This window comes from Calonectris borealis, chromosome 8 (assembly GCF_964195595.1).
Source record: "Calonectris borealis chromosome 8, bCalBor7.hap1.2, whole genome shotgun sequence".
Lineage (NCBI taxonomy): Eukaryota > Metazoa > Chordata > Aves > Procellariiformes > Procellariidae > Calonectris > Calonectris borealis.
In genome coordinates, this window is record NC_134319.1 from 13,461,118 (window position 1) to 13,486,703 (window position 25,586).

At 38.1% G+C, this 25,586-nt stretch overlaps 1 protein-coding gene across 1 annotated transcript in view; it reads left to right on the forward strand.

Annotated features, from left to right (window-relative positions):
• The window catches only part of ST6GALNAC3 (ST6 N-acetylgalactosaminide alpha-2,6-sialyltransferase 3), a 230,557-nt gene that overhangs the window by 128,250 nt on the left and 76,721 nt on the right, over nucleotides 1-25,586 (forward strand). The gene's annotated exons all lie outside the window — the stretch shown is intronic.

Below are 25,586 nucleotides of genomic sequence, written 5' to 3' on the forward strand. Positions count from 1 at the left end.
GGCTGTCAGAGCTTTGAAGGGTTTACATCAGTGGTGATGAATTTGTTTTCTTTGCTTAATTATTTTTAAGAAATTATGTTTTCAGTGCAGTCTCTTTTCTTACACACTATGTTACATTATTTCTAGTTCTGCTTCTACATTTATTCTTCACGGCTTATTGATGATGGTGTGGATGAAACATCTTTTTAATGAGAATTGTGTTCCTAAGACTCTTCTCCCTTAAGTGTGAGCAGTCTAGTTATCGCCCTCATTTTAGAAGATAATTTTATTTCATCTATTTCTCCTTTTGGAAAAATACTATCTGGAGCCAGATATTTTGGTTCTAAAGTACAGCTTTCTAATTGGCATTAACTGCTTGTGTGATTTGGAACTTTTCAGCTTATCAGTGAAGAACAAAAAACATAAAATTGGAAAAATGGAGAGACTGGGACAGGAGAATGATGGACAGGAAAATAAAGAAGGTTTATCCAGATTTTTTGTCTTGTGCATGCAAATAAATTGTTTCAATGCTTCAATGATTCTGCTTTCTTGAGCTGTGCCTCTACAATTGCACTGTAAGTGGTCTACTTGAAGTAGGATGCCGTTATTCTGAAATATGTCCTCACTTGAATACAAGTATGGCCAAGGGTTGAGCAAGGGCTTTGTTCCCTATGCTTCCTGGTTGAGGTGAGATGCCTGGATGTCTAAATTGCTGTTGTCAGAGGCCAGGTCCCCTTTACCTACCTGTCAGAACAAAGAGGCGAAAGGGGGGATATTGGAATGTAAGGACATCTGAGTTAGAGCCACCTTTGCCAGCATACATTCCTAAAGGCACCTCCTTTGCTCCAGTACATGTCCACCTTCACAGTCTGTCCCTAATAGCTTGCAGAGTTAAAGCAGTCTGGTTTCCTTTTAAAAACAACGGTCTTATATTCTTACTCGTGCTAAATCTGTCTTCATACCAAAGGGACAGCTGGTGTTGTTAGGTAATCTTCAGCATTAGTAATAGTATCAAAATACAAACACAGGTGATAGGTTCAGGATTAGAAAGCCTGAAAAAAACAGCCTTTTTTCATCTTGCTCTCTCCACAAACTCATAACTCAATCATTTTCCTTCCCTTTTCTAAGATTTTACCTGAAATAAAAAGCTGTCATCATGGGGACAAGAAATCATGAATGGAGGTGTCTACGTTATGTATCAAGCCATGCAGACATCATCTTTAAAGATGATGTATTTTTTGTCAGAACCAGTAGTTCTTGGACTTAGAGTCAAATGTGCTATAATTAAACATTGATTCACAGGAATGAAGGGAATTTTTTTTTTTCTCCTTAAAGGAAGTGAATTTTAGTAGAGTAATGGAAGAAAAGAAGCATAGTATAACTTTTTTTATGACAGAAAATAAGCTGCAAGTGACCTTTTACTTGCTCTTAGTACATAATATTTATTTTAGTTTTCCATTGGAATTGTCTTTAGTTGCATCTTTTTCTTTTGATTTTTTAGCATTCAGGAATGGTGCATTAAAAAATCTCTAAGAACATGAAAGCCTTTCATAAAATACCTAAAATAGTAGTGAAAATAGATGGCTAACTCTGAAATTATATTGACTCTTTTATTGCAGTTTTTATATCAATTTTACCAGACTTTTACAAAGCTTTCTATTCTTATAAAGCGCTCTTTTTTAGAAACCGTATGGAAATCATTTGGCAATGAATTAAGTTATAGCATAGCCTAAAATTATTGTTTTATCTCATATTGTGAAGTCTTTTGGAATCTTTTTTTAAGGCTTAGGTTGGTACAGGCTATGACAGTCTTGGAATATACGTAAATTACAGAAGCTTTTCAGATCCTTTGTTATTTTGAGCTCCATATCTGAATTTTGTAACACATTTTTCACTTTTCTGGTTAAGGATTTATAGAGTCACATTTTCCTGTAACACCCTGTTCATGTGAATTAAAATCAGAAACACAGAGAACATAGATGATCAGATAATAACAAATAAGGATGACAGGTCAAGCCAAAGGACATGCGAAGCTCAGTGCTTATCCAGAACTTATAGTATCTTCTGCTGCTACATTTAGGCTTCTTCAAGAAGCTGTTCTTGAAATGTCCAAATGCTTTCACCTTACATTATTTAAAACTTGGTATCTCAGATAGACTAGTGGCATTTAAGTGCTTATATACAGACAGAAATTACCTCTGTGAGATCTTTCTTTCTCTCTTATACTTGTTTAGCAAAACACTTCAGCTCATGCTTAGCACCAGATATGATTAACAGGGGCCTTATCCAAAACCAGATAAAGACATTGATTTTTCATATGTTTTGGAATGGATCCCAAAGCATTTAAGCACATGCTAAATTCTGTATTGGCTGAATTACCTCCAATTTGTAATAGATAAAATTTTAAAGGGAGATAGTCAATGGGTGTACGGTGAAGGCAGTGATGCTAAGAGACGTTTATACTATATGAGGATATTCCCTCAATTCTCATTCTTTTCCTTTTTTTTTTCTTTTTTTTTAAAAAACAACTTGCTTCATGATTTTGGTTGATTTTCTGCTGTATTTTTCATCCACAGTAAACTTCCTTCTTGCAAGTAACAGAGCTCAGGCTGCTTACTAATGTATTTCTAATGTGGTCTTACTCTCTGATGGTTTCATAAAGTGACATCAATTGAAAATATACTGCACAGGTGGCTTAATGTATAATTTATCATCACCTCCAAATCCTTTCCTTGTTCTGGGTGTTGTACTGTTCACTCCTTCCTTTTATGATTCAGCCTATATGATTTTTACTACCATTCCATCTCAGGAGCTCACACTTCACCATACCATTCTTTCTGAACCCTTTTGTAAAACATGGGTTTAATCTGTCAAAATGAACCTGGATATGTGTGGTCTTTACATATTTTGATTCCTGGGATAGTTGCCCAGAACATGGGCTGATACCTCTACGTAATTGTAAATTAAAAAAAACCCCAACCAAACAAAATAATAGAAGTCAATCTGTATAAACTGTTACCCCTCATCTTCATTGTTTTAGTGTTATTAGATACACTGTGGATACAGAGAAGACGATACTATTTGGGTTTTGGCACTATAGTGCTTTGCCAGTGTTGCCTAGTGGTTGCATAGAGCTGACTGATATTTTGTCCCAAAACTATGATTTCAGCTCTCCGTAGTCTTGCATTTAAAAGCAGCCAGCTCAGATCAGCTCCTGTGGACCTGAATCTTCCTCTCCAACTTTCTATACAGACACAGCTTATTGCTAGTTCTATGCAAACAATAAAAAGCAATAAAATACATTTAGCAGAAAACTGTATATGTAGTGAAGACTTTTTTTTTATCTATGTGCTATTTGCCTGTCTAAGATATATATTGCTGATCATTGGCAGAAACTGTGTGTTGGACTGGAAATAACCTCGCTATGTCTAAGAAAGGCCCCCTGGCTAGCATAGCAGGTTGCAGTTCCGTTTGTTTCTCCTTAGCAGAAAATTTTTACTATCCTTTTCTACTTTTATGTTTGACTTACGTTAGATGCCCTGATTAATTTTCTTTATAATGGTGACAAATGGCAAAAAAAAAGCTTAAGTGGTTTTAGTAGGTACCCGTATGGCACTACACATTCTCTACACTAAAACCTTGAAATGTTCCTTTTATAGACATCCTTGTTTTCTTCTCTACGGAAAGATTTATAACCCGCTCTGTTTTCTGTCTTTCTCAATGCCATGCTTTCCCACTTTAGAAATCAATCTGTTGGATGAAGCAGTATCAAATCATTTTTTGAGATCCAGAAAAAATATGTCCAGCCTTACACCTTTTTCTTTGCTGAACAGTGAGAGGATTTCAAGCAGGTTTTTTTTTTACACACAGCCTTCCTTTTTTTTAAAAAAAAAAAAAAGCTCTTGTGACTGATCTTTCCTGTAAACACAGCTCAGTTGGGATTGATCAAGATATTTGCCTCTGGGTTTGGAAACTCTGGAGATCATCTAGTCCAATCTCTCTCCTCAAAGCAGGGTCAGCTAGAGCAGGTTGCTCAAAGCTTTGTCCAGTTGCATTTGAGTATGTCCATGGATGGTGACTCCACAGCATCTCTGGGCAACCTGTTCCAGTGTTCAACCACCCTCACAATATAAAAGTTTTTTATATGTTTGAACAGAATTTCCTGTATTTCTCTTCATGCCCATCGTATCTTGTCCTGTCACTGGGCACCACTGAGAAGAGTCTGGTTCCACCTTCTTAACTCTCACCCACTCCAGTCAGGTATTTACACCAGATCCTTGAACAGGTCTTGCCATTAAAAGTCCTGGTCTTGCCATTAAAAGTTGTCAATTCAGATTTGCTCCCCTGGGCCAGGATCCACAAGGTATATATTAACTGTGGTTTAGACTTTGGCTCCATATGGGCTCTGCCGTCCCTGCCTACCTTCTGCTTTGTTAAACTTCTGTTCCCATTTCTTCCTCCCTGCATCTGTCTGTGGAGTCTCCCCATAGGAGACAGCAAATGTTACACAGCACAGACAAAACTGCATAAAAATGAATGTTGCCTCAAACTGCAATATTCTGGGGTCTGGTGAACATAAGCAATAGCTCATTTCAGGAATAACGCTATAGATTGTAGAAGGCCTATACAGAAGGAAGTGCTACTTAAGGTGACACTATCAGGCTTAGAGTCCAAGGGAGTGCGAGTTATACGCCATTTGTTATGCATTTGCTCCAAGACTAGAAAAATGTATATTTCTTTGAGAAATAATTTGATGTCAGAAGTAGCCCTGATGGCTACTCCACCAATTTAGAAGTTCAGAAATGGATATCGCTGCCAAAGTTTGGACTCCTAAATTTGCAAATGCACCCACAAATAGACTCAACCTTTTCCACTCTGTGCTGTTTATTGCTTCTTCACAGGCGTTGTTTCATTACCCTCCTAATTACTCTTCATCCGTACTCTTACATACCCCTTTAACAATAGCACCTATTTGTAACAAAGGTCTTTTAAACAAGTCGACCTTGGTTTAAAGGATATCTGTGTTCATTATTATTTCTCATGTATCGTGTTTTTGGGGAACAGATTTGGTGTTTTTTGTGCTCAGCAACAAGGACAAAACTAAAAAGTACAATTATAAACCAGAAGCAGTATCTTCCCTCAGTGCAGCAGTTTTTCACCAGAAACTTGCGCAGGCTCTTTACCTTCCTTTGTTTAGATCTCTCTATAGCGGTTTACAATTCACAGGGCAGGTTTCTTATTTCTGCCACTGGCATAAATGGCTTACCCAGGATTTCAGGTTTATGTTAGTGTGAAAGGAGAATGAGGTCCTCTGTTCCTTTTCCCCGCACTAAAATTGTGTGCATTAGCAGACTTGTACAAAGTCAGGATTTTTTTTTTTTTTTTAATTACTAGTGGTATAAATCTAGCTCTTTCTGGCCATATGAGTAATCCTGCTGAAGCAATAAGTAAATAAATAGAATAGTGGTCCTAAGGTTGCATCTTGGAGAAAATCTCAGCATCATTGAGCTGAATACAGTGACCTCGTTGTGCTATTACATTTAATATTTACAAGCGTAAAGTCAAAGATAGCACAAAAAAATCTTAGGAATCTGGCTCTCACATCCCAGTGCCAATACTTAAAGCACATCAGCTTTTACAGTCTGTCTTTCCCAAGCTTGTAGTATTTATTGTGCTTTATAACCTTTTCTTCCTATTGTAGCAGAGCCCGTCCACTGTGTAGCCATGTGTAAGTGGTTCTGTTTCCAGCGAGCTCTGTGTGACTGCAGTATTTGCTTGCCATACGGGAAATGGAGTAGACAGACTGACCTCTGTCAGAGGGAGTTGTTCAGTACTCAGACTGATTTGCATGCATTGAGGCCAGTCTGTAGTTCACTGGACAAGTTCAGCTGTAGTGATGGATGTGGAAATCTACCGCAACAGAATCTCCACATATGTGTTTCCACAAGTGATGGGTTTTCTTTGATGGTAAACTGAATGTCACTGATTCACAATACCTCTCTGATGCAGAGAGCATCAGAGATTACACACAATACACTTATGTTTTATCAAGGGGTATTGCCATTGGAACCCTATTATCTGTTTTTTCAAGTGAAACAGTTACTTGGTTAGCATGTAAGCTTGCAAGAGTTGGAACCAAGCAACACATGAAATGCAGATTTAATCTGTGTTTTGTAGGTCAGTAGGCTCAGTAACTTAGTAATGTTTTTAAAGCATTCATAACTATATTTTTCTTGAATAAATTATCGAATGTAGTAGCCACAAACTAGCATTTCTTTACCAAAGGACATCTATGCTGCCTCTGCAGTAAACAAACATATGTTTGCCTTCACGGGAGTATCCCACCAAGAAAATTTAGAGCACAGCAGGCTTAGGCTCTGTGTTCAGAAACTTCTGCAGAAGGTTCCTTCAAAGCTTCATTGCCCTTGAGCAATTTGTAGCATCTGATCCATTTTCTACTGGCAGCTATATATGAAGATGATGCTGACAATACGGCAAAGATTTTGGAAAAGCAGCAGTGAAGAGCTGATCAGAAACATGTGAAAATGCACACCCTCAAATTGACTTTAAAAACAGCATTTTTTTTCACAGATAGAAATTCTTATACTTGAAATATGCATTTAACACCACAGTCAGTATAGACATATCACTATTCCAGGCTGTGGTATGTACATTAGGCAGTTTTTGAAAAGTAAGTCATACAAAATATTATTTATTTAAGCGACCTTGAAAGCAGGGTCTAATTGCTTATCATTTGACAGAGCTCACAATAGAACAGAATTTGACATTCTTGCTCACGATGAGTGGTACTTTATTCCACAATTACTCCTATTCTTTCTACTGGGGGAAAAAAAAAGATAGCAAGTCTAAAGCTATCATAAACTAAGAAGAAATACAGCTTTTACTCAAAAACAACTTTATATCTACTGTTGTCAAGAAGCAGGGGTTTGCTAGGAATACTTCAGGTAACGTTTGAATAGATTTAGAGGAAAGAAAGGTTGACTGCAACTCTTCTGTTGTATTTAAGCAGGATTTCAGCAGAACTCTCAAAAGGTGATGAATACCTCCATTTCAGTTTCATTTTGCTGTAGCTTGAACTTGGAAGTCGGAAGCACATGACAGTGTTTTAAAACAACCATTAATATTTAGCAAAGTTCTTGACTTTCTAAAAAGTTGGAAGTTGTTATTATTGCTGCTACTACATTATGGAGGACTAGATTTGTTCTCGTTTTACTGATTTCTCTATCTGGGGATTAGGGTTTGTCAAACTGCAGGTTGCTTTACTAGTACGTGAGTTACACTCATACACATGCACGCACACATCTGCCCAGCTACCTTTTTGATAAAGGGTACCTGGGTAGCTACGTTTCCGTGTAGTGCAGAGCACAGTGCTGAGCTACAGACTGTTACTATACCGCACAGAGTATCACCTCCTTTCTTTAGTGTCACCCAAGAAGGCTAAGTTGTGAAGTGCTGTATGTATATCAGCCTACTAAAATTCACTGAATCACAGAAAATAGGATAAGAAAGGACCTAAGCAGTTATCTAGTTCATACTTGTGCCCCTGGCAAGATTGTTTATAACTGTTTTCATGTATCACTTGCTAGAAAGCTGCTTAAAGTCTAACCCAAATCTCTCTTGCTACCACCCTGCTCATGCAGAACAGACGTGGAGAATCCTTTGCAGCATGTTTTACATATTTGGAAACATTTATCACGCCTCCTCCATTTTCTCTTCTCTTCTCTGCGCTAACCCAGTTCTTCCATTACTGGTTAAGTTTTCTAGGATATGGATTATTCTTTCTGCTTTTTCTGGCCTTCCAGCAGCTGATCCAAATCTGTGCTGAAGTCAAATGCCCCGACTGAATTTACTATCACTGCTGCTGAATAGACTGAAAAGATAATTTCATAACTCTTTATGTATGTCTCAGGATTATGTTTGCTTTTTTAGTTATTAAAAACTGTATTGATGATTTTGCTGCCACTGAGCACGCATTTGTGACTTGTGGCTTAGAAGATGACTGCTGTTGTCAGTGAAGGTTCCCCCACTTTAGGAAATTAATGCATCAATTAAATTAGCTAAATGTTTATATTGCTGTCATCTGGCCAGCAGAATAGATGTATCTTTTTTGGAATAGAAATCCGTAGAAATCAAAGGTCATGCTCAGAATAAGATTATAGCATCATAATCTCATTACTTGAATTGGGAGGGGGATGTTGAGATTAAAAAGAGAGAGAAACGGAATGAAGTATACACCAAAACTGATATTTGTTACAGAGCAAATGCAAAAGGAAGAAATTAGAGGAGACATGCCTGATTTGAACATCAAAACAGTGAAAATAGCATTTCATTTCTATTTTTATTTCAAAACACATCTGAGAAAAGGAATAATGTAGATGGAGACAAAAAGAGACTGCTAAGTGCTTTTCTTTTCAAAATTTGTCCTAGTGAGAGATGAATGGCAGGGGATTTTATGCCCCAAACAGCACTTATAAGTGCTTTTGCTTTTTCAATACCATCCTTAGACTGAGAAAGGGAGAGGAAGAAACAGACAAGGTGCCCTGACACATCACTTCTAAGTGATTTCTGTCCCGAAAGTATTCAAAAGACTGATAGAAGATTTTTTTCCCTTGGATATTTATTTTGTTCCGTGACTTGGCAGAAATGAAGTGGGAAGATGAAGGGAAGCTCTAGTGAATTTTTATTTCCCAAGGTCAGGAGAATAAAAGTCAGTTTTTCTCCTTGCTTTTTTTTTTGTTTTGTTTTTGATTCTGATTTGATAGAGATGCAGTAAGGCTTCTTTTGGGGAGCTAAGGTAAAAGTAAAATGCAGTTATTTTCCTCATGTTTTGTAGCAGTAGTGGCAGTGAAAAAGACACAAAGGTGTGCACTTATTTTCAGCATAGATCAAAACTCTGTGAGCTTGTGATTAAAGCAAAAATAATCCAACAGTATAATAAAATAGCTGACCTTAAGTATTTTGCAGCATCAGAACCTTAAACTGACATGACTTGCTGTGCGATCATCCAAAAGTATTGTGCGGAGACAGAATATCCTCAGAGCTGAACTCAAACCTGAAGGTAACTGCATACAGAAAATCTCCCCAACCCTGAAGAACATGTTTCTTCATCTACTTCTTTAAAAAGGGTTGTTTGCACAGTTGTAGAAGGTGACCTAACCTTCCACCTCCTCCAAAGTGCAGGGACTGTCATTGTACAATGCAATTACACTGTAGCTGTGCCTTTTCAAAACCACAAATCATTCCTTCATGAATCTGGAAAAAAATTACTTACTATTACCAACATTTTCACTTCATGTTCAGGCAATAAAATTGTGGCATCCCTATGTAATAAATGCATTGCATGTATATTCCTAGGCCAAGCGCTCCAGACAGATGTCACTAATTGGTTTCCCTACCAGAAATCTTCAGAAATTAAGCTTCTGTTGAGCTGTTCCAATGTCCAGGTGAAGCTGTACCATTCTTTAGCTGCAGCCAGGATTAGGAGTAGTTGGCTTCCCCTCTTTGCTTCTCCCTTCAAGACAGTTGAAGATTTAGCTCTGTGTTCCTGACTACTTTGTAAGAATACGAAGTCCCAGCATTTGGGCTCTGAATTCCCCTGCATCATAGCCAATAAGCTGTCGCTGGAGAAACCACAGGATACTTCATGGTAAGAAAAACACACAGTCTGTTATAAGGTGGGAATAGTAAAAATAATGAAATAAAGAAGCATGTCCTAAAGGTGCAAATGTACATAAATTTTTGTGTTGAGCAGTGAAGTTCTGGTGTCCACATTAAAAATGCAGCAAGACTGAAATTCAGGTTGACATATTTACAGTTATAAACATGTTTTCCTTTGACAACAAGGTCAAACTAGATGTCTCATTCTTCAGGTGATGTGGCAAGGAGTCCACTTTGCATCTTGAATGCTTCTGTAAGACTTGGAAGTGCCTATGGAACTGTATTCCTGAGCTCCAATATCAGCAAGTCTCCTGCGTTCGCATATGTCAGCTGTTACTCTCCAAACAATGTTCTAAATACGACTCACTATCCATATCAGAGGCTCAGAACAGTCATAATCTATTCTACCAAAAAAACCAAAAAACCCCAACCCTCCAAAGAAAACAATATCAGAAGGCATTTAAAACAAACTGATGAATTAAAAATAAATATTCACCACAATCAGAAGATTTTTCATTTAAGAATCTAAAGATTCTGAAGAAAATGACATGTCTCAGCGTCACAGGGAAGTTTATCTTGCAAGTTAGCCGGTAATGTCATAGGAAATAAAAACTAAGGACAAATGGTCAATTTCTACTTGGTGGCAGGAACGCAGAAATAAGATCCAAAAGGATCTCTGACAGCCCTTCTCTGATGTCATCTGCTGGATTCAATTTTTTTTACAACACAGTTTCGTTCCTGGATGTCAGTGGGATGGAGGTTTCGATTCGTGCCACAGGAAGATCCTAGCCTGGGCGTCATGTGGAACTTCAGCTACTGAAGAAACATTTCAGTCTAAAAAGAAGACCCTTGCAAGTCTAAGGTTGAATGTGTGCTAAGTAGTGGGGATATTAAGGGTTTGCATTTTTCGATTTGTCACCTAAAGATCACCTAAATTTCTTTTCAGGTTTGGCCTTAGATATATCAGCATTTGTGAGATGATAAGGCAATGCTCATGAGATCATGGAGGCATCTACAAAGCTCATCTTGGCACTCAAGTGCAAACCAAAATGTAATCCAGCTCTTGCCTGGGATCTGTTATTCCCCATTCTTTGAAGAAAAAAAAAAAACCCAACCAAAAACCAGAAGGAATTGGCTGCTAACAAAGACCCTGAAATTTTTAGCCAGTAGTCTCATGCTTGCATGCTGAATACATGCCGAAGAGCTCTGGTTTGTGGAACAGTATTAAATACCTGACTGTAACTTTAGTCTCTATTTGGAATGGCATGCTGCAGAAAATTGTTATGTTTTATGTATTTCTTATTGTGGGGCTCCCATTCCAAAATATGTAGCTAATCCTAGCCAGATAGCAAATCCCAAGTCAAATTGTCTCATGCATAAAGAAAGACAGTTTGGAAGGCAGGAGTCATTAGAGGGAAAGGATTTTTCATTTTAGTTATGAAACTTAATTTCTTTTCACTGTCTTCCCTCCTTTGCCTCTGTAAAATATTGATATAGATTATAATTTCTGACAGTGATGTTGACTGTAGCATGTAAGTAGTATCCAACAGCTGAAACAGGTGGTGTAATATTGTGATGGGGCCTATCACATAGTGACAAGGTTGGAAGGTGCAGCTGAAAGAGTGTATAATCTGGTATAAATGAGCATCTTGAGTCTGAACACTCCTGAAACTAGAGAAAGTTCAGATCTGAACATAAACTTCACAACATCATCCCAATTCTGAATTTCAGCAGTGATTGTTCAAGTGGGGGAGACGGAGCAGCAGTGTGTGATCATAGAGATATGGATGAGAAGGAAACCCTTCCTCAGCGATATAGCAGAGTACCAAGCAAGCACATGGATTTTAATCCTGCCAGAAGATGGTTTTGTATCATGTTGCTTCACGGCAGATCCTGCCTTTCCTATTCTGGAAATTTCCGTCTCTGTCATTAGTGATGACTACCATCAGGCACCTGTGGTCTCACTGTGATGGCTGATTGATCACATATGCAAGACAGAGAAACAGCCTTGCAAACCTTTGATCGTTGTCCTTAAGTAGGGTATATTTTAGATGTTAAATTTGACTCTTGTCAAGGTTTTTAGAATCATGGACTGGGGGTTGCTTTCTCTTTAACAAAGTTTCAGAGTATTTGAACACTGGGGAAACTTTTTGTGCATGTCTATGCTTTGTTAGTTTGGGTTTTTTTTCATAAACCTTTTTTCCAAAACAGTTGTTGTTTTTTTTTCCTTGAAGATTTTCCAGCTGCTGATAATGTTCAAAATAGCTCTGTGCTACTTGGGATCAAAACATTTTTGGCAGCAAAATAAAGCACAGCATTAACTGTTTTGTCTCAACAATAAAATGGGAAATAAACAAATAATTTTGGAAAATAATTAAATTATTGGATAGGCAGAACTCTGGAATTAAATCTTGAGGTGTATTGGTTATCTCCACAGTTAATTACATTTTGATTTGAAATGCGTGTATGTGGAAGTAAACAGCAATGTTTAATAGTTACTGCATCTGGGTCGCCCAAATAGCATTTAATCCACCCCACATCAAATGGTTTGTGGGTAAAAGGGTGTCCTGGGAATATCAAGGTCCAGCAGGATAACAGCCATGCTCTTTACATTTAACTTATTAATCAAGAGGTAAGAAGAAGAAACGGTTTCTGTCTGGTCAGCTATCCATGAGCAGCAGCCAGATACTTTGCCCTTTCCAAATGTACTCAGAATAAGAATGAAACCATGCTACTTGTTTTGCCCATTAGATAGCATTATCTCTGTGGAATGCCAATTCATATCTCCTTGTGCTGTGTGTGGTTCTCACATATGGGATTTTAATAACCTTCATGCTGTGCTATGAATTCATAAACAGGGCTGATAGAGGAAAAGCACCACAGGACTTTATTTTTTCATTATTGCTCTTTTGAAAAACAGGGTCTGCAGGATTTTTGCAAGGATCTTGTCACAAAACTAGCAATGGTTTTGCTGCTACAGTGGGGTTATTCCAAGGGGAGGGGATAAGTACAGTATTCACTTGTGATATACTTTTTCAGAATTTATTTCATCATCCTACATTTCGTAGCCACTATAATTCTGCCTTATTATAGTTGGGAGTGTTGCAGGTCTGATTGTATGGGAGTTTTCCTCATTTTTCAAGAATGCAGTGTGCATTTGATTTCTTGCAACACACCTCTTCTCCTTCTCCCCTCTGCCCCAGCCTGGACTTTACAATCTCCACAGCCCTCTGGCTGTGAAGCAACAGCTTACTGCTCAGTGGTCACTAGCACATGACAGCAGTCTTGACTTCTGTTTTGGAAAAGACGTATTCATTCTGGATCAGTGGGGGTTTTTTCTTTCTTTTTAACCCTTTCCTATCCCCAGAGTCCATTAGAGTTCCCACTTCTGCATCTTGGCCACGTTCCAGTACTGGTGGAGGCACCACTGTTAGTAGAGCTAAAAGTACTAGCAAGAACTCACAGCACCGTTCTCCAGGCATGGCGTGATAGATATCACCTTGTATTCATTGCTAACAGGCCTTACAAAGAAGACCTATGAGGAGAATGCAACTAAAAACTACAGTCTCTACAAATATCCTATGAAGTAATGAACCTAAACTGTTTGAAACAGCCAGTTTAGCAGTCCTGGAGCTAATTCACATGTGCCAGGAACAAAATTGCACTGTGTTTCCTGCCTGTACCCTATGCTACACTGGCTGGAGTGCACTTGCGGTTATGATCTCAGGTCAGTTTTGATTCCAGTCTTGTAACTGTGCTTAATAATGTTTTATCGGGAATAAGATTTATTAGGTGTAGGTTCTGTGCAGGATTGTGATATGTCATGCGGATCAAACCTTATCATCCCATTTTCATGTTAGGAATGTTTCTCTCTCCTGCTGTATTTTATATGTGATTTTGTGTGTGACAGGCAGTAGAAAGAATCAAGAACAAACAAGGAAAAAGAGAATAATTTTTCACTAATTATTTAACTTTCCATCTTTTGGTGTGTTTTTTGTTTTGGTTTGGTTTGGTTTTGGTTTTGTGTTCCCCCCCGCCCCAGTGATGAATAGTTCTTAGTACTAAAAATGTGTGTCGTCTTTTTCATTAAAATTCATCCAACTTCCCCTTGGCTCTTAAAGTGATAGAATTATAGAAGTATTGGAAAAAATAAGTTGGAAAGAACCTTTGGAGTCCATCTTGTCCAATATCATCTATAAATAGGACTAACATCAAGGTTAGGTCAGCTCTGTGCCTCGTCAAGCTTTGGAAATCTCTAGGGATGGAGACTCCAGCATCTGGGCACCTGTTCCAAAGCTCAATTGCCCTTTGTTACAAAGGTGTATTCCCTGAAAAAAGGGTTCTTTTCTGATGGGATAGATGCAACCCATCAGTATTGCTTTCCTCAGCTCATCTCCCTTGGTCCTTTTTAGCCAAAAAACACTGTGAATGTCTGAGACCATGTATGATGGGTCTGAAGACACACGCACACACATTTTGGTTCATACTGCATCTATAATTCTGCAGTAGTATGACTCAGGCAGAGGAGATGCCAAAGCTTTTACGTTTGCTTTATAAATATCTTCTTATAATGAAATTAGTACCTCATCTAAACTCTCCATATATACCTCTCTTGCTGCTTTTAGTTTTGTTAATACATATATATATGCTTTTTTTAAAGTCACTAAGCAGACAAGAGAACATAGAACGAACATGACTATAGAAAATGTTTTCCAATATATACTGTTCATGGAAATGAAGAAATGTTATTTCTATGCAAGCGAAGGTTCATTGCTGTCCTCTGGGCTTTTCCCTCAACATCAGAAGTAACCTGGGTGGGCATTTCTTTTGGATGATTATTTTATAATTAGTTGATGACTTCAGTGGAATATTTTTATTTATTTTTACTTAGCTGCATACTGTAGTCCCTCAGACCTTCTTTGTGGCAGTGAGGTGGAACTTAGCCTCTCCAGTTCCCAATGTGCGGTTGTGAGCTGTTGGGAGCTAGAGGTGCAACAGAGCCTGTAGCGTGGAGCAGCTGGCTTCATGTTCTGGAGCCTTCCATTGTTCTGGAAGGAGGAGGAAAGGAGAGGCACAACATGTTTACTGTAGAAGGCAGTTGTTAGTCTTCCATTATCTCTTCCCTTGCTAGGCCATCAGTTGACATGTATTTCACCATATTCATAGTGCCAGCAAGCCAAAGCTGTCAGCAGGCGGATGCTATCAGAGGGCACCAAGTTTCCCTCCTTATTGCTGTCCCCAAGAACCTCTTTTGTCAGAACCATGGTAGTCATTGCTATATCGGTTGGAGTTACAGAGCAGCTGATGAGCTTTGGTGTTGACCTTTAAGATTGCTTTTCAAGTTGTCAAACAATGAAGATCCTGCTGTCCTTACAGTCCTTGGAAACATAAGAAATCACAAGCTTCATTAAAGTCAACAGGTTTACAAAAAACCATACAAAAACAAACCTACACAAACCCTGTGCACTCACAGGCAGGGCTGAAATGTAGAATCTGGCTTAACCCATTTGATGCCAGCAAGAGCAGGAAGCTAACATGGCCTCCTAGGTCTCCATCCCAGGAATAGACTCAAGGAGAAATAGTTTCAATAGTCATCAGGTAAGTCCGTATAGAACAGAACATCTGTATGCATGCTCACATACAAAGAAGGAAGACTGTCATCTGGCTTTGTGAGTAGATAGCTTACATCAAGAAAATACTCTGCATCCTTTTCACAGATTGAAGCAGAACCGTAGCTGAGAGGCCCCTGCTGCTGCCCAGGCAAAGGAGCAGCACCATGATCTTTGTAATTGCACAGAATATTTTTTTCTGAGTTATTTCATTTTATGGTCCCATGTCTAAATTTATTCTTCAGAGTAGAGTATGTTTTGTTGAGCCCAGCCCTGCACAGATTCTCACCTCAAGCTGGACTGGTCACATGGGAGGTTTCTTTGCTGTTTATCTTGCCGCTGAGCTGAGTCTGTTTACAGATAGAAAGCTTTTCCATCTATGAACTGAAAATCCAAATTTCTCTTTCAAAATTCAGACATTAGGTGAAGTCATGGCTCCAGTGATGCCAGTGGGAGTTTTGCTTTTGACTGTAATGGAGGCTATGAATGTGCTGTAGATTTTCCTAGAAAGTCAGTGTATAGGTACATTACAGTGGTATTTTTCTCCTTCAGATGTGTGAAGGACTAAAAATTAATTTCTCTCTTAAAAATTTAAATTATAGTTAGAAGAGCTATATGATTATAACTACTCATTTTGGAGGTAGTGTTGTTTATATCCTGCAACTATATCATTGTCAGGCCAGACTATATAGTGGAGAAAAGATTGATAGGGTTTATTATTTTCATTTTTTAATAAGATTTTGTTTTGCAGTTGCTTCTAGCATGCTTCACCTCATTTGTGTGTGTGTGTTATTCAGCATCTCCTCAGGCCTTGTTCTGAGCTCCGTAGTGATGATGCACTGACCTGCATCTGATGCAGTGACCCTGTTGACTTCAGTAAGATTTGGCAGAGGCCACTGCGCTCAGGGGCTTTTCTTTAGCAAAGGCTTTTAAGTGAGGGGGAAATTGGGCTGCTGTGGGATGTGGTAGTAGCAGAAACTAGATCGTCAAGCTCCATGAGGAAGGAGAACTGATACAGAATGATCTTTGAATTATTTACAAATCATTTAACCCCGTAGTTCCCACTTGAGGGTGCTTACAAAGTTATTGCAGGTAATGTTAGTCCATGATACAAACTAGTGCCTGCAATGAAGTCTGCGCTGATGAAAATTTAGTTAGTGGACGTACACACTGAGGCAATGATGTAAAAGCAATCAGAAGAGAGTATATGTACAACAGTTTTTTCATTTGAAAGAGACCTTCAGTTTCAGAGTTTTTAAATATGCAGCTATGCTTCAACAGCTTCCATTAATGACTTAAAAGACCTTAAAATAAATCTTCCTAATTACTTAAACAGAACTCTCCAATCCAGTGTAAGTTTCTGTCCTAGTGCCCAGTGCCATCGTGTTTGAAAGTTCAGATATCTGAAAAATGGTGATTTAACCTTATATCTTTCTGCAATTGAAATTATTTCAATATCTTAAAATAAAAGATATTTAAAACAATTTAATTTTGGGGCTAGGACCTTGTAAGCAAAGTTTTAACCTGAAATGACATTTTTACAGAAGATTTTAAATATTTATAAAGCTGACAGTGATAAAGTGGTACGGCAACTATTCCCAATATACCAATGAGGGGAAAAGAAATGAATGTGGCCAGAAGCAAGTATGTATTCTTTTTAGATAAGGCATCCTGCAATTAAAAACACTGGACTCAGAAAGCTTCTTAAGGCTTATTTTGTCAAATGAAAAATGCTACTGGTTTTAATGCTATTGTGATAAAACTTATTGTTATTCCTGGCATGGATTTTTTTTTTTTTTTGTTATTTCAGAAAAATGGATAATTAGCATTTTAGCTTATCACTTTCCTTCCATGCATACAAATAATTTTATAGACAGACCACCAAGAGAGACAAAATTAAATAATAGGTCTAGACAGCATAGAACCGAAATAAATTAGAGGTTAGACTTCCAGCCTGTTAGGTGTATTTTCATGGGGGGAAAAAAAGGAAATACAAGGTAGTTTTTATGACAGTTTTTGCTGCTTACCTCAATATCATTTCTCCATATCAGATCCCAAATAAATTGACCTGAAATAAGATATGAACTTCATATTAGAAGTCCCGTAATTTATTTGAGTGTAATTTTTTCAAATGCATTTAGATTAGAGGCCTAACAGGCATTCCTGCATCTGTGATTCAGCCAAATAAATTCCTAGATAATGGCCCATGATTAATGGTGAGTGCTGATAATAGGAGGTTATTAGAGAAAGCAAACTTGGAACAAATCTGCTGTATACATTATATACTTTACCGCCATCTGTGGGTATTTATAATAAATACAAATTAAAGTCAGCGGTTACAGAGTAACCAATGTTTTGCGTATGTGACAAAGAATTCCTTAGAAATAGTCTTACAGTAGGCATCTTCATAGCGAAGAATTCTCATTAATTTTTTTGCACAGATACTTATTATTATTTGCAAAGAAAAACCAGCTTTTGTGGAGAGAGTCCTTTTGGCCTTGGTTGCTTTGAAGGACGTCGTTCTCGAGTCCACTCTGTAAGGAAGGATTTTGTGTTTTGTGTTACCTGTGCTCTGCTGCTATACACAGTCTTGCATGTGAGAAATTGTTTTTGTCCTTTCATGCTGTGATTCATTCGCTATTCAGTCCATGTGCTAACAGTACGTTCCTCCCTTTTATGTCTCCTTGAGTTGTAAGTGACGTTTTACCTGCTTGTGTTTTGTGTTGTTTGCCAAGCAAATATGCCTGTATAGAGAAGAAACAAATTTTATCTTCCTTATTGCTACATACAAAAAAACAGAAAAGAAATGCGATATAAACAGAGAATTGCAGAAGATAAAGTAAACCTAAATATTATGATACCAATAACTTGCTGGATCAAGTGATGACGTTTTTTGCTGGTAACAAATATACTGTTGCAAGTACAGTTTTGCAGCAGAGTGACAAAAGGGGTGCCATAGTTAAGGCAGCTGATTGTGTTTGGAGTTGTTCATGAAGTTTGATGGACAGTGTCTCGTTTAAATTGTGTTTCTCCAATAACTTTTGTGCACAAAATTCAAGAGCCATCACGTGCTAACAAGGGCAAGTGAGCAATGTGGTGGATGGTAAGACAAACGACTTACTAGATTCAGCATTCAGCAAGCAGTATTTGGTTGGAAGAATTCCCACCTTTTGAACTCTTACAAAGCCATGATATTTGCAAATGAGTGATAGATGGAGTGTCACAAACATTCTGGTTATTTATGGTCATCAGCTAAACCACTGGGATGAAGTTAGGGGTACTCTAGAACTGATATAGTTTGTTTGGTTTTCCTTTTTGAGCAACTGGGAAATTAATATTTTCATAGGCTGTTTTTCAGAGTGAATGTTATTTTAGTGCCTACCTTGTGAACTTGCTGTATAGGGTGTGCATGATGGAGTTTGCCTCCCTCCCATAACAATTAGGCATTCAATCCTCAACTGTGTTTCACATGAGCATTTCCATATATGTTCTTGGGAATATTTGTAATGTTACCTTGATATTTAATATGCCAAAGAAGAGTCTGCTTTTCTTCCCCCCCCTCACCCCCCCAATCCCCAATTCAGAGGTGTTAATTAGGTGGATCTGGAACTGTAGACATCTGTATGTCTACAGATGTAAGGGTTTCTGGTTACCTACAAGCTGTAGTACTATATGCTGGAGTGAATGTATCTGTTTCTATCTGTTTTCTGCTTGGGCAGTTGTAGTTTAAAGGAAAAAAGCTATTCTCTCTGCCTAATGCTGAGTTATTTGATTGACATGTCTGATAAAGCTTTCTTTGCAACAGTTAGTTTATACCTTGCCAAATATCTTCAGGTGTTTTGGTTCTTCTCTTTTGCTAGATTTCATTCCCAAACATCATGGTTTATCTTACTGGCCATATATCAGTATTTTACTTTTTCTCAAATCCTCTTTCCCCTTACATCTCTCTTTTAAACATTAGACTATATTCTACCTTTTCATAGCCTGTTTCAGTTCTCTGAATTTTTTTCTGTCCTCTCTTCTCTTTTGGTATCCTGCTTCCATTTTTTTCCTTCCGCTTTTGCGACATATTCATTCATGTTAATAAGAGCACGTCCCTTCTGCCATCGTATATTGGGAGAGGAGACTTTACCAACCATCTGAGACGCAAACTAAAATGTGTCTTCAACTGACCAAGAGTGCGTGTGCAGGACAGGTCCTCGCATATCCTTCAGGCAATGCCTTAGGGCAAAACTTTCTTCACCTGCCACTGTCAGTGCTCAAAGTCCCGCAGGGCTGTTGATCATCAGTCCTCCAGTGCTCTGCCTCTGCTGGGTCTTTCTGTTGTACTTGAAACACTGAATCTGGCAGCTTCTTTCCGTCATTAACCCTCCATGCAGACACAGAACAATTTCTCTTCTTCTTTATTTACTCTCCGCCAGCTTTCTATTTTTGAGTCTTTTTTACCAATACAGCTATCAGGAATCTTTCAATAGTTTATTATTCCAGAAGAAAATACTAGTGTAGGCTTATTTAAAAGGTGTCCGTTTCAATGAATTTTCAGCTGGAAATCAGGAAGAAAGGAAAAAATGAAAGGGACTGTTCTGTTAATGTGAACTGCCATGCGTTAAGCTTTTCATAATACAGAAAAATGTTCAATTGAAGGAGCATTTTAATTCCCTTTTAGAAAACTATTTAAATATGATTTTTAGAAAACAGAAAGTTAAAATATTTTTATCAAGCTGGACATGTTTTTACTCAAATTTTATTTTATGGGATTATCAGGAGGGGTATTATCTTTGACTTTTCAATTTTTTCTTTATATTAGAGTAGAGGAGAATACATAAAAAAACCTGTTTTTCTGTTTTCTTCTTTATAGGTCATATACTTGACTCTGTTGCTACTCAGAGTTTTCTCACATATATTTGAGGCATTCATTTTTCAGCGCTGAGTATCATGAGATGTACTTGATTGTTGCCTTGTTTCAAAGCTGCCTCTATTGTTCCCAATAGCAGCAGCAAAATCAACAACATTCTGGTGAGCATTTGCTCTGCTATATCTTGAAAGAGGTACGAGCTGGCATGGAATAACTGGAGCTGTCTTGAAAGTGAGAAAGATGACACTGCATCACTTTGCACTGTGGTTCATGTTCAGAAGGTTTGGGTTTGTGGATATATATATTTTTTTCCTTTCCATGGGAAAGAAAGCTAAAATGTTTCAAAAATACTCTTACCAAATGAAAGTTTAGATGGTGCTGGAGACTCTGGCATGCAAGTTTCAACCTCTGCCCAAAGTCTGAGCTTCCTTCCCTTTTCTGTCTCTTTACCACTGACCCTTTTAAGGAGCTGCAACATGAGCTGCAAATCAAAGAATAGCAGTTCTGTAACAACTGGGTCAGTGTATATAGAAAGAATTTCAGTGATTCAGGTTATTTATTCAGTCTCTTACTGCAAGATTAGTTCCATTATTTGGGTCCTATGCATTCCCTTCCAATTCATTCAATTTAAATAAAAACTTCCTGCTAGCACTTATGTACATATCAGTGACAGTCACCTAAATAAAATATCCCAGGCACTTCAGTCTCAGGAACAGTCTTATGAAGAGGCAGATCATATTCTGTTTATTTGGAAATGGGTTGCATGTTGACATAGAGCTTATTTCAAAATAATGTCAAAATGTTAAAATCTTTATGAAATCTTAACATTAAATTTTATGAAGACAGAGATGTTTGCTGGATGTGATGCTGGGGGCTAGGACCAAAATCAACTGCTGAAGATTAAAGAACCACAACGCTACCACAGGAGGGAAGGGGTTACAACCACAAACTCAGGGTAATCAGACCCGTGGTTTTTTATCATTTTTATTTCTATTGCTTGATGTTAGTTATATAATGCGATTTATGTACAGTGCTTCTGAGTGCTGTATTAAATTGATAGCTCTTGCTGGGTCAACACACAAGTACTATCCTTCTGTTCTTTAAATGTGCTGAATTTTGTCTTAGAGAAGCGTGGCAAGTCTTTCCTCCCAGTCAGAGGTCTGAAGAAAGCGAGTAAGTGTAGATAAAACCAGCTGAAAATCATCACTGAAACACAGGAAAAATTAAAATACTTTTTTTGCTTGTAAAGTAGAGAAAAGCAATAAAAACAATGCCAGACGGTTAATGCCTCTCTCGTACCTTTCATTTCAAAGACCTCAAAAGAACATCAAGAAGAATAAAGGCAAAATCTATTCCCTATTGGCATCATTATAAATGTTGTATCCTCTAAAACTCTAAAGACATCCAAGAACAGTAAAAGAATAAATGGCATTGAAATAAAGAAAGTCTCTCTGGAGCTTTGTTCAATCGGCTTTGTTAGAATTCACTCAAATAGGATGATTATAAGAAAAGATCTCATTTGTTTCAACATTAAAGGAGCAAATTAATATGTGGCAAGCTGCTAATAATTGCCTCATTATGTAGTGAATGGGCATTGCGTCCAATTTACAAAATTACAATCATATTGTTAAAGTAACAATTGGGAAATTTTAATCTGAATTTCCTATCTGTATGATTCGTTGTGGGATTCACAGAGTGAAGCAGAGTTGGTGGTTGGAGTGAGCTGTACAGCGCACCACCAGCCTATAGTGCTAAGATCGCAAGAGATATTCAGCTTTTCATTAGTGTAAATTACATCTGCATAGGTCCTGAGCTATATTTGGTCCAACTGAAGAGTGAATCTGGCAGTCTCTGCTAAGACGGGAGCTTGGCACGTGACTGGTCTGTCAAGACAATTGTTTTGTTGGACTCCACTGACTTGTGCTGAAGTTTTGGTCAAGAGGTTGAGATCTGGTCTGAGATCAACCCCTCTTGGGACTTCAGCAGACCTACAGGTCCAGGTCTGGAAAACTTGGTGATCCAGGATCTGTGCCATTGGGAAACCCACCCATACAAACAGTCCTGTAGCTGGAATTTCAGTCTCTTGGTGGAGATACTTGAAATGATGGGGGAGTTGTTTAAGATTGGAAAGTAGCCAATTTTCCAAATATTTAAATACTCTGTGGAAGAGAATCATGTTTTGTGACCTACTTCTAGTTAGATTTGCTTGTGACCTTTTCTAATTCTGGCTGGTTTTGTTATTTAATGATTTGACCTTTGATTCTGTGAAGCCACTTCAGTGCTAAATGCAAAGATTTAATAACTAGAACTGTTTGATAAGTGACCTTTATTACACAGCTATTTCTCTTTGCTAGAGAAACAGCACTGTTTTGCAAGTTCTAATTCACAGTTTTAATTATCTTTTCTATTGTCTGTAAGCTTGCACAGGAAATGGAAAGGTCAGACATTTCATTTTCTTTACTGATTAAAATATAAGTGCTCCTCAACAGTTACAATGTATCATTCAGGAAAAAGATGGGACAATTTGTCAGAATCATGCCCAACTGCTCTGCTGAGGACTTCTATATCCTTCTGGTCAGTGACAAAATGAATAATTTTTAGAAGCAATAATAGCCCCCGTGGTGTGTAGAGGTGAAATATGTGCCTAAATACATGAAAAGAGAAGAAAAGGTGAATGGTTCTCTATGTTTTTTTCTTTAGCTCATATATCTACAATGCAAGTGAATGAAGATCTTCTGAAAGGTATAGGTAAACCCTTAACTGACGTTCTCGGTCCAGAGAGCATAAACAGTAACAGCATAGGTTTCTGTATGGTCCTGCTAATCTGTATCAATCCCATTGCTGCTGGACCGTCTCTACAGATGAGAGGGCAGCCTGGACTGCCTGCCAGAACCTTTTTTTTGTTTCTCTGATAAGGCTGCTGATGACTTAGTGTTTAATTGCTGTCTTGGTGTTTGTGATGTGGACACCTGTAAACAGTTTGTGATGTGGACACCTGTTAACTGCAAAACAGATCACTAAGAAGGCACATTTTCTCTAATTCTCCAGTTTTCATCTCTCTGTATTCCAGTTTCTGTGTGTAAGAATTGTCTCTCTGCTTCTGTTCAACCTTAATACAAGTAATACAGCAAGTTAAATGGAAAAGTGATTGTTTCTCATACAGGTTAGGCCTGTCATGGGTAACCTTGCAGCCAAAAATCTGCTTATGGGAGAAGGGTGTGAGGGATGTAAGACCACAGAGTATGGGGTGAGGGGGGACAACAGCACATCACTCCAATTCCTCAAGGGTCACAGGGAGCTGTCAGCTGTGTTCTAGTTCAGTAGCAAAGTAGCAACCACAACTACCCAGGTGCTTCCCAATTCTTGCCCCTCAGGTACCCAAATCCTTGTGCCTGAATAGCTCCTATGGGAGCCACCTGGCAGAGGAGCTACATTTGAGCAGCTTTTGAGTCTTAAAGTGATGGGACAGCCATACCTGAGCTAGGTTGGAATAACAAACAGGAATGTCATGTTAAATAAGGAAAATGAGAAAGCTGTTGTATGTGGATTACTGAAACTGCCCCTTTTGTCTGTGACGCTTATAAACCAACACCGCAAGCTGCCGGCCTGTCTCCATATGGGGATTCAACGAATGAATATTGATGTGTGTTTTCTCATATGTTGAGGAAGACACGATGCAAAAAGATACTGAAGTCAGTGGATGATTCTGGAGTCAGTGGAATGTCTGTCATGGGTGTCAGTCAGTCTTCTAACTCTCTCTGAGATCTCTGTGGGGAAACTTGCATATTAGGACATGTAAAATTTCTCTACATTGTAAAAAATATTTATTCTGAGATAGGGCTGGGAGGGGTTAAGCCTCTGCTTCTATTGAAGAAGAGCAGATTATATGTTGACCTCATGCAGGCATTCGATATTATGAAAGTGCTTTATAAATTGGAACAAGATAAATGAATCACAACAAAAAGCTAGAAAACCGGGGGACACAATTGCAGGAGTGAGTTTACTCAGTTTATTCGAGCAGAACAGTTACACTCAGTGAATAGAAAATGTGCAATGCATTTCTAACGAAGGTCAGAAAATCAAACAATTCCAAATTTAAGAGAGCAGCTCCATTTTAATGGAGAAGAAAGAATATTGTGGAAAACAAAAACAAAAACCAACACTGAGGTTGAGACAAATTTAAATGGGACCAGATTCTTGACCAAATTGGCTTTTTCCAGCTAGCAGTTTCATATTCAGCATTTGTTAGTTTGAAAGCTATAAATTAATCTACTGGGACTTTAACAATTCACTTCATGTGAGGATGTGAGTTATGCTTATGGATTTGTTTAGGTCACCCAGCCATGTCCTCATAATGTATCTTAGAGAGGATTTCTGTAACTAAGCAGTCAACAGAAAGACTGTTGTGTTCAGCTGCATCTCCTGGGATTTCATCCCTGCTGTCAGAGGCAGGACAGCTCTCTAAAACTACAACAGCTATAAAAAAATACATGGTGTTCTGTAAAGGAAACATTGCCAATGCTTTTGCATGCAGTCAGGCATCTTTAATTCCTGATGAAATGAGGAAAGAACATTTTCATGAACTGCTCACATAGAGAAATGAAACCAATCACAACAGAGAAATCAAACCTTTGCAGTTGTGAGATTTATTGCAGAAGTCTTGCAGGATGCACCTTAGTTCTGTAGAGTATTTGTCACCCAAAGCTGAGATATTTCAGCTGTTATAATTTGGCTTTCTTCCAATGTTTATCTCTTGTCCTTATATTATGCACCATTATTAAAGAAATTTGATGTTTTGTCAGCCACCGTGGTCAAATGTAGCCAGGATATTCATCAGCTAAATGAGGTGTGATTTTGAAGGGAAATAAGCACAAGTCTGGCCAGAAAAGCACCTAGCATCCTGTCAGGCTAAATGTCTGAAGAACATGAAGGGAATTATTCCTAACAAACATTAAACTGAAGTCACTGGCTCCCAATTGGCAGCATGACAGAAGATCAAGTCTGTGACCATAAAAAAATTGTAGATGATCCATGTCCTGGACCATCTTCTGTAGTTTTTTTTGATGGATCTAGTTTTCATTTGATTTAGATTTCTAACCAAACTTTTCATACAATCCAACTTAAACGCAGGGCATTTCCTTTTAGTCTGTTGGTACAAAAGAGCCAAAAGACATTTACTATTTATACTCTGACAAACAGAATATCAGATAGGTTCCTATATCTCTGTTAGACAGATAACTGTTCCTATTTTCAATTCATACTGGAGAAATAATACCTTAGAACGTGCTCAGGAAATACTGTCTTTGACTTCAGTTTGCCCAGGATTAAGTTCCTAGTTCGTATGTCACCAGTCTGTCTGCCTTTCAGTTTTCATGGGTCATAACCATTCTCTGGAGAGAACAACGTATTCCTATGTCTACATCTTCTTTTCAGCTGCAGGATTTTCATGCTACCAGATTGCTTTT